Raw genomic sequence first — 10,293 nt, forward strand, 5'->3', positions numbered from 1 at the left:
ACAGCCGTCTTTCCTCTGTGTGCCTTGGTCTCCCTGTCCGTATTCCCCCTTTTTATCAGGACACCCTAATGATTTCGTTTTAATTTTGTTACTTCTGTAAACATCCTATTTCCAAATAAGGTCCTATTCTGAGGTACTGGGGTTAGGACTCCAACACTGTGTTCTGGGGGACATAATTCAACCACAACAGACATGAAAGAACAAGGTGGTTCACTGATTCCTCTATTTATTCAGGAGGGAGGGGAAGGGATGCAGAGGGGCAGAGGAAAATTACCTGCAGGGAAAGGGTTGAGAAGGGTCTGCAGGGACTGAGCTAGAAAGCAGTGACTCTGTAGTTGACAAGGAGCAGAGCACATTTGTAAGTACCTGGTGCGAGTTTTGTAATAAAACCTACCTTATGAATGAGTACAGTGGAATACTACGTAGTACATTCATACATGTTTCTATCATCTCGAGGTTTTTTTATATATACAGTATATGATCTGTTTTTATAAATGTACAGCTTGAAAAAAAGTAATAAGTACAAGTAAGCATTAAACACGAAACCAACATGGGCCAGCCACATTCCAACTGAAGACCTAGAGAAAAGCAAGGCCGACAGCCCAGCCCCCAGCCCCTGTCCTGCCCGGCAGCCCCAGTGGTCCCGGCAAAGTGTAAACCAGCGCCCCTCTGCCCCTGTGGGCTCAGCAGGCCCGCCCGCCCTTGGCATTGGCACAGGAAGTGCACACTCATGCTGAGCCCAGCTTGCAGAGGGCAGGTCCTCCCTGAGGGAAGGTGGCAGAGAGGTGTGTCAGATATGGAAAAGAGGGGTGAAAGAAATGTGCTCTTCAACTAAAGGCACTTGTCAGCGGCTGCCTACAGCCATTCCACGGGCCTGGTGAGCCAGTGGGGTGCTATTTTGATAGAAGCCAACAAGGTCCCAGTGGACCTCGCTTGTCCTCTCACCAGGTTTAAATACAATAAATAAATCTTAGTGGGTGTTTATTTTACCCTCCCGGATTCCAATGAACAGGCCACCTTTTAGGATCATTTATGGAGTGATACTCGCTGTCCTTCAACCCAGCCTTTTCTGTGTCTTCCATGGGGAAGGTGCCAGAATAGCTCCAGGCCTTGGAGAAGCAATTGCTCACTGTGGATCAGGTGGGGAGCCCCCAGTGTCCCCTCCCCTGTCTGTGCCTGGAGCTCCTCCACCCCATGCGTCAGAGTCTCTGGGAGCCTCAGATCTTGGTCACGTAGTTGTTGGGGAACAGGCCCTGCTTGCCCCGTAGTCGACCCGTCCACCAGCCGGAAGGATCTGCAGGGAGAGAGAGAGAGATGGCCAGCGTGAGGGCAAGTGAGCTGTTCTGTCCCCACCAGACACACTCTGCTCCATGGGCTCAAGTGATTTAGCTCCATCTATGATCTCCTCTCTTTGTTTTGTTTTAAATGAAAAAACTTTCTGTTGTAAAAAGTAACCCCTTCCCCACGGCAGACACTGAAAGGTGCCACTCAGATCACCCTTTAAGAACCTAGGGCCCAGATGCAAGGACAACAGCCACAGCTGTGGCCCCTTTAGGATCCGCCCAGCATTTCAGCTGAGGTGACGCTCCTCTCAGGCCAGCACGGGAGCACTCTCCTCCAGGTGGCACTCTTGTCAGGTGGCAGCGTGGCCTGACACTCGCCACCCCCGCCTCCTCTCCTTTTCTCCCACGGGGGTAACCCCCAAACATCTTTCACACCCCTGACTCCACCTGGAGAAGCCGACCCACCACACTCCTTCAGAATTCTTATTGCCCATCTTCATTCCCGTTCCTTTACCAGAAATAATTATTTGGTATATGAGGGTACTCCCATGACATTAGCAACTTATGTGCATAAGGAATTATAAGATTCATAACAGAATTATGGTTGCTCATAAATAGGAAAGGCAGGAGTTCTATCTGGTGAACAGAAAGAAGTTTCAGAGAAATCATCAACGGGATATATATTCAATCTGATTTGATGTGTGTCTACAAAAAACACTGTTTTAATATTTAATAAAAATATTGTTTTTATTCTTAATTTTGTAAAATCTTTTGAAGATAGTGTAAAATTGTTTCTTTTTTCTTTTGGCTAATTTTTGAAACTAAAATGTAATACATATTCATATATAGAAGTATATGTGATTACATTTGAATTGATAAATATATATTTAAGGTATGGATATATAGGAATAAACATCATATTAATACAATCTTATTTTTCAAGTTTTTCATCTACTATCTTCTGGACATGGGAAACTAAATTATAATAACTAAATCCAATAATATTAATTTTACTACCATTACGTGCATTTGCTCCAGAATGTGGAATATCAAAAACTTGTACGTCAATTCCCAAATTATCATTTGAGGATAGAACCAGACATCAAACATAAAACATGCTAATATAGAGAGAATATAAACACAATAGAAATATGTACACTTACTAAATTCAAGATACAAAATGTGTTACAAAAGATATATTGTGATTACTCAAATGGAACTATTCTGAAATATTTAATAATTTCCATATTTTCTTTATCTCATGTGATGACATGTCTTCTTTGTTCCCCCATGTCACTCTGTAACAGATATTCAAAATATCAATGAGAACTGTCTTAATACTACAAAATTTAGCTATTTAGGTAAATTTATCTAGTTGTCAATACAACAACTCACACCATTTTATGAATCAGAGTAGTGAATTATTTATATTTTGTAATATATAATCAGTTTGATATACTGATTCTGCTATCATAAAAATAACATTTTAATATTCTCATGATTCCAGAATGGCTTTGAAAGGGATTCTTAACGTTGTTCCCTGTTCGTTACCTGAATGCCAGCTACCCTATTTGATTTAGAGACTACTTTTATATTGCACTCCTAAGTTTGCTCCAATTTATAACTATCTTTTATTCGCCTGAATTTTTGTAATAGTTCTATAAATAATTTCCCATGTCACACCTTAAATAAATTTTAATCAATTTAGTAATATGATTATAGACATTCTCTGATTTTTATGTTACTTTACTCATGCTCTTGGTGGAGCTTTTGTTGTATGTATGGTAATCTGTTACATATCAAATTTGTCTTTATCTTAAGTGTATATGTGGTATTGTTACAAAAAAAAAAAAAAAAGAAAAAAAAAAAAAAAGAAAAAAGTTCATGGTAAAATAGAATTGAAAGGTGATATGAGGGCCGGCCCGGTGGCGCACTGGAGAGTGTGCCGCTTGGGAGTGTGGCGGCGCTCCCGCCGAGGGTTCGGATCCCATGTGGAGACCGGTTCCCGCTCACTGGCTGAGTGAGGTGCGGGCGCAACACCGAGGGTTGTGATCCCGTTGCCGGTCCCCAGTACGGGTGCGACACCGAGGGTTGCGATCCCATTACCAGTCAGTAAAAAAGACAAAAAGGAAAAAAAAAAAAAGAAGGTGATATGAATCTTTCCACGAACTTTTTGAAGTGCCCTTGTATATTCTTCCAGAACTTTTCTGTGTGATTATCAACACAAATTCATTTCAAACAGAAAACAGACCATGCTGTATCTGTCTATTCTGCATCTTGCTTTTCAATACTTAATAGGTATAGTCTTTCCATGTCTGCATCTCACATTTTTAAGCAGTTGCAATGCATACAAAAATTTGTATAACTATTCCCTTATTGATGGACATTTGTTCCCAATTTTTCACTATGAATGCAATAAACGTCCATCCCTGTGTCTCTGTGCCCATGTGCAAGCGCTATTACAGGATAGATTCCTGGGTCAAAGAGAATGAACCTTCTACTATCTTTATTTAAAACATTTATTTTTTGAGCTTTCAAAAGTACAAAAGGATAAACAATGAAAATAGCCACTCAGATCCCTTTTCTGAAGGCAAACAATATTACCTACTTCTTGTACATTCTTTGAGAAGTTTTTCATGCATATACAAGCAGGTATTTATAAAAATTACCCCTTTTGTATACAAATGATAGCATAGTATATGCTCTGTATTTTTAAAAACCTTCACAATATATATGAAGGGTCTTCTAAAAGTTCGTGAAGTCATATTATCTATTTATTAGTTCTTCCATGAACTTTCTGAAGTACCCTTGAATCAAAGATCGTTTCAAATCAGTATATAAAAGCGCTTTTGTATTCTCTTCCATAGCCGCATATATCCCACTGTTCATATCATTTGTCCGTTTTTCTATTGGTTGTTGGCTTTTATCTTATTGGTTAGGAATTTTTTATATATTAGTGAATTTGTCTTATGTCTTGCAAAGGTCCCCCCTCATTTTTATAACTCTGTTTATGATGTTTTAATACTTAAGTAGTTGAATCAATGGATCTATTATTTTATGGCTTCTTGGTTTTCTATCATTTTTAGAAATTCTTTCCCACACATATTATTAAAAAATAAGTCTCCCACACTTCTAGGACTTTTATATTTTACTTTGCATTTAAATATTTACCTATTTGGATTTTATCTTGCTGTAGAGGGTGAAGAATAAATCCAACGTAATTATTTTGACATGGGGAGTTAAGAATTCTTATAACTACTGCTAAATTTCCTCCCCAAAAGACTATTTCAGCAATAAACAGTGGAGAAGGGTACGTATTTCCCTCACTAACCACAGATATCACAGTCCACACTCCTATTGCAATGACAAAATCCAGAAAGTCCTGAAAATTAAAAGTTTTCTGTAGCTCACTGGGTGGCAACACGTGACATGAGCTGATGTGGATTTGTTTACAATGTCTCTTTCCACAATTGTGAATACTCTTATGTTTCACGGCAGAAGTAATGAGTTAGATCATAAGGTCTTACCTTGGGACCCACGGGGAGTGTTATAAGGTATGGAATAGACACTGTCAAAACTTCCTAAAGGCTCTCACTTCTGATTTCTGAAACTCAACTGGCCCCAAGGGCTGGATAAGGGAATGTGGACTGTGTCACATTTTAGGCTCTGCTGGTGTCACAGGTGAAATGTTTTGCTTTGCATTTCATCGATGATTGGTGAGGTTCTGTTATCTGTTGCCTCAACAGCCTTGCCCACCTTTGGACTGGATCGTTTGTCACCTTATCCATGTGGAGGAGCTATTTACATGCGTAAAGTGTTTTCTTCTGGTCTGTTTTCTATCATTTAACTTTCCTCCTGGTGCTTGTCACCCTACAGAAGGTTTTAGTTTAGCCTTTTCATGTATGTTTTTTGTGTTTTATGTCTCGCACAGGAAGGCTTTTCCTACCCAAAGATTAATATAATATTCTAGCTTTCCTTCTAAGACTTCTATAATTTAATTATATATTTTTAGATTTTTAATTCATCTGATTATTTCTTTTGTGAATGAGGAAGAGCTCTTCTTTTCTTTTCTTTTCTTTTTTTAATTTATTTTTTATTTATTTTTGTCTTTTTTCGTGTCTGGCAACGGATCGCAACCCTCAGTGTCGCGCCCGTACCGGACCGGGACCGGCAACGGGATCGCAACCCTCGGTGCTGTGTCCGCACCTCGCTCAGCCAGTGAGCGGGAACCGGTCTGTATGTGGGATCCAAACACTCGGCGGGAGCGCCGCTGCGCTCCCAAGCGGCGCACTGTAGCAATGCGCCACCGGGCCGGCCCTTCTTTTCTTTTCAAAATGGAAAGTAATTGTCTATCCTTTACTCTCTGATTTAAAAGGCCACATTATCGTATATTAAACGCCCAGATCCATATATACATGGATCTGTTTCTGGATTCTATACTATCTCTTCTATTTATATGTCTATTTGTGCATTCACAACACATAGTTTAAATGATAGTGATAACTGATAGCATGTTTTGATAACTTCTAGGAATCTACATTTTACGTGCAAATATATAATTGTTTTAATTATACCTAATACATGTTATTTTTAGAAAAATTTGAAAATATTGAGAAACGAAAAAGAAAGTAATACTTGCTTGTAAATTCAACACTTAAGGAGACCACTTTAAATATTTTCTGTAACATACACACAGAAATATATCTGCATACACACATATAGCTATATATACTTTATATTTTTACAAAATGAGAGTATAGTCCACATCTATCACCTAATGTTTTCCTTTCCTCACAAATAAATATACTGTACCTCTTATATTATTATCTTTAATAAAAAAGTTTTGCATCAAAGTTTACTGACTGAACACAGTAAGCTTATTTAACCAATTCCCTGTTATTAGGTCATTTTCAGTAGTTTTGCTGAACAAAGCTGGTAATAAAAATCCTGTTTGTGTTTACTAAGAGTTTATTTCAACACTTAATTTTACTCTGATACCTTTGAGGAAGGATACTAAATGGCTTAAAATATTAAATCCTGTAGAAAATTAAAAAACAACACTCAGAAGCCATTTGGGAGGAGGTTGGTCCAGGGACCTGGCATGTCCTCGGAGTGTGCTCATGTGATGAAGGAACCTGTTAAAACCACAATTCCTGGACCTGTCCTTGGACACCTCCTCCTGAAAGCTAAATTTTCCAAGAACTGCTATTCACTCTGGTCGTCCTTGCTCTGCTCATAAATCTCGGATGATGGTTCCCCACTGTCTCTGCAAGTTATCTTAAGACTGACGTTCAGGGCTTTCTACCATCAGGCCATCTCCAGCTTATCTCATCTCCCATAACATCTCTGTGGGGATTCTGCTCCCTGGACAAGGGTTGACCTGTTTTCCTAAAACGACCTGCTCTTTCTAGTCTCCACGGCTTCTCTGTCTGTCTGTCTGTCTCTGTCTCTCTCTCTCAGAGAACTCTCCCCACTCCTCACCACAAGTACCATTTCGTGGTGCTTTTTCTAACATCTGAAGTCAGAAGTTATCTTTATTTTTTGTTTCCACAAGCACTTGTGTGATTATATATATATATATAATCATATATATTATATAGATCTTTTGGTATAGAACATATATATGTTCAAATTATATGATCACATAATATATGTCTTTTTGCTCTATCTCTATATAACTATATTATATATATTATATAATATGATATATATATATATCTTCTCTACCAAATTAAAAAAACACTTGGCCAATCCCATGGACCACTTTTACAATGGAGATTATAGGTTGCTCCCTGGTGACCATTGTATCTACTTTCATTATGAGGAAGCCAAGAAGTTTAGGTGGGATAAACTTCACCCCATTTCCCAGGGCAGTCCCTGACACGTCTACCCACTCAGGGTACAGCCTTTGTCCTGCTACAGAGTTTGGTTCAGAGATGGGCACATGACTAATTTTCCAATCAGAGTGAAATGTAGGATTTTTGTCCAATGACTAAGAAAGGAATTTTCAGAGTTGAGGCAGATTTTAGACATGTTTTAAAATGTTGACCTGGAATTGCCACTGTTATTTTGCTACCATGAAGAAAAATGTCTTGAGAAGACAGCAGATATAAAAAAAAGGGCAGAGCATAAAGAAGCAATAAAAAAAAGATGGAGTCTTGATCGAACTGAACCTGAAGCCTCACCTGCCTCTACAAGTTTTGGTTAGAGGAGCCCATAAATTCCCTTCATGTTTAAACAAGTTTTTACAGCAATATGACTGCATGCTCTTTAGGAGGCTGTCCCAGCCAGCCAGCCAGCAACTTACCTTCTTTGATAATATCAATAATGTCATTGGCATTGAAGCTGAGTTCGTCTGTGTCCTGAGCATCATAGGCATACAAAGCCTTGCACTGTGGCACCTGAGGCTTAGGCTTGGGCTGGGGCTTGGGTCTGCCCCCTGCTGGGGGAGGCCGACTGGTTGTTTGTCTCCGGACACTGTGGAGAGAGTGGAGGCAGATGAGAGATGGGAACCAACAGAAGGCAGCAGCACTGTGTGGTGGTTTGGAGCACAGAGGCAGGCACTGGCCTGCTCAAGTTCAAATCCAGCTCCATCTGTGGGCGCTATAAACCCCTAAACATTCTCTAAGAACAAAAATACCCTCCCTGACAAGGCTTTGCAAAAGCACATAGCTCCTTTTTTAAAAAATATTTTTATATTTTTTATTTTTTAATTTTTCTAAGGCTACTCAAGTGAAGCAGTGGGAGAGGAGAAGGAACAAAGAAATCTGTAACTGGTTGCGATCAATCAGTTGTAAACACCGCTGCATCCAGACCAGCTGCACATAGCTCCTCATAAACATGAGCTGCTGTTATTATTGTGTCTCCGGCATAGAAATGTGGAAAACACACATCCATACAAAAGTGCAGAAAGCATATGTATACATTTAAATAATGAAACGAACAGACGTGTATCTATCCTTCTTTCCCCAACTCTGGAAATGAAACCTTTGCCAATGCCTTAGAAACCTGCAGGTGCGTCTCTACACTGCTTTCCCCACCAGAATTAACCACTACCCTACTACAGTACATTTTGTACGAGTAATCCTGCCGCTTGTCACTGTGGTTTTACCACACATGTAAGTATCCCTAAATAATATACGTAGCCTGCCTGTTTTCTGACAGTACAAAAGGAATCGTATTATACCATCACGCACTCAGCATTTTTGAGACGAGCCCTGTTGCTGCACGTAGTGGTAGTTCAACTCAACCTGATTGCTTTATCCTATTTCCTTGTATGAATATGGTCCCAATTTACTTATCCAGTCCACTGCTGATGGTCATTTGGGATGGTTCCAGTTCTCACTATTACAAAAAACTGTTGTGTGAATATTCTTGTACAGGAGTTTATCCAGAGCAGTTTCTCAACATCATTTGGGGCTGGATAATCCTTTGTTGTGTGTGTGCAGGCAGGGGCTGTCCTGTGCACTGCGGGGTGTTTAGCAGCATCCCCGGCCTCTACCCACTGCATGCCAGTAACACCCCCTCTCCTCCAAGTCATGATCATAAAAAAAATCTCTAGTGCCAGAAACTTAACTTAGGTCTTCTAACTTTAAATTTATTCTTGCTACATACTATGCTGCCTCAAGTTGTCATTCAGACATTGTCTCAAAGGCATATAACTACAACTTGTTCCTATTTAGTGAGATATTTAAATTTATATCTGAGACAATTATTTATTAAATGTTTATAAAAAGCATTTAGCAAAAAAGAAAAAAAGGAAATAGAAATATAGAAAACATTTATTTTCCCCCCACTTTGCTTAAGAATAGACCAAAACCAAAGTCTACACTTATTTGCTTACAAAAGGAACTTAAGCTTAAAGTTTCTTCTAAAAGGGGTTGGGATGAAACTCAACACAGTGGGACGGGCTTAGGTCTGGCCATGTCTGTTAACACCTACAGGAGCAGGAGGGAGGAGTAGTTTTGGAAAGAACAATCACACCCAGTTTTGAGCTGAGCTTTCAGGAGGCCACAGCCCACTGTCTTTGCTGAGGTCCTGTGATGACAGGTGCTCACTGGGTGCTGATGAACAAGTTAGATCATGAGGGGGTGGGCACTGACTGCCAGAAAGTGGTAGGAATGTCGCAGCAGAGGTGGGGCTCCTTGGGTGCAGCCCAGTGATCTGCAGAGACTGGGCTCTGCCACCAGCCCACGGGGGATGGAGCAAACCTCAAGGCTACTCAGCTCCACTCCTCTCAGGCCAGGACCCCCCCCCCCACACACACACACAAAGCACTTTTATTGCAGAGGAAAGGCATCTTACAGATCGTTAGCATGACATCATTTCCTATCTACTGGAAAAACCCATTCCCTGTTTGAGAAGTGCTTGCTTCTCTGAAAGCTGGCCAGGCAAGCAGGTTTTTAATTAGGCACCGTATGTATTGGGGATGTGTCAGCATTTGGTTAATAAAAGCCATTAGCCTGGATACCAGAAGTCATCTGATTTCTCAGCAGCAAGGAATGGAAGGGGGTGGGGTGGGCATTAGAACTCCCTGGGAGGGAGGAACACACACACACACACATGCAAATACTCACAGATGAAATTTAGCTTCCTGTCCACGGGGGAAGAAACCATACTGTCACTTAGTATAGATTGATGAGGCCTCCAGAGCCCAAGAAAACTGGGACTTAAGTGCAGGTCCCTCCTGCTGAAGGTGCCCCCCACTCTGTGGGGGCAGGGTAAGACCTGACGGATGACCCCCTGACAGGTAAGGCTATCCTGTCTGCCACTCGGGGGTCATGCTGGGAGTTACCCCCTTGCTCTTCTGCCTCATGTAGCTCCAGCTTTGACAGCCCTCACTGTTCCTCCCCCTTCATGTTGTCCCTGCCAGTTGTTTCCTTCCTACCACCCTTGACCACCACGCGAGCTCCGCTTTTATTAGTTCACTCCACTGTCCACCTGAAGATCCTTCTTTTTTTTTTTTTTTTTTTGTCTTTTTCCGTGTCCGGCAACGGATCGCAACCCTCAG

The 10,293-nt window shown here is 40.7% G+C and overlaps 1 long non-coding RNA gene across 1 annotated transcript; it reads right to left on the reverse strand.

The window, feature by feature from the left end:
• Nucleotides 1-205: 205 nt before the first annotated feature.
• LOC103593973 lies at nt 206-7,755 on the reverse strand. Its single transcript, XR_550802.1, has 2 exons — nt 7,591-7,755; nt 206-1,294 (listed from the first exon to the last, which is right to left on the reverse strand). It is a non-coding gene; the product is annotated as an uncharacterized LOC103593973 (long non-coding RNA).
• Nucleotides 7,756-10,293: the final 2,538 nt, after the last annotated feature.

Source organism: Galeopterus variegatus, unplaced genomic scaffold, assembly GCF_000696425.1.
Source record: "Galeopterus variegatus unplaced genomic scaffold, G_variegatus-3.0.2 Scaffold1453, whole genome shotgun sequence".
Lineage (NCBI taxonomy): Eukaryota > Metazoa > Chordata > Mammalia > Dermoptera > Cynocephalidae > Galeopterus > Galeopterus variegatus.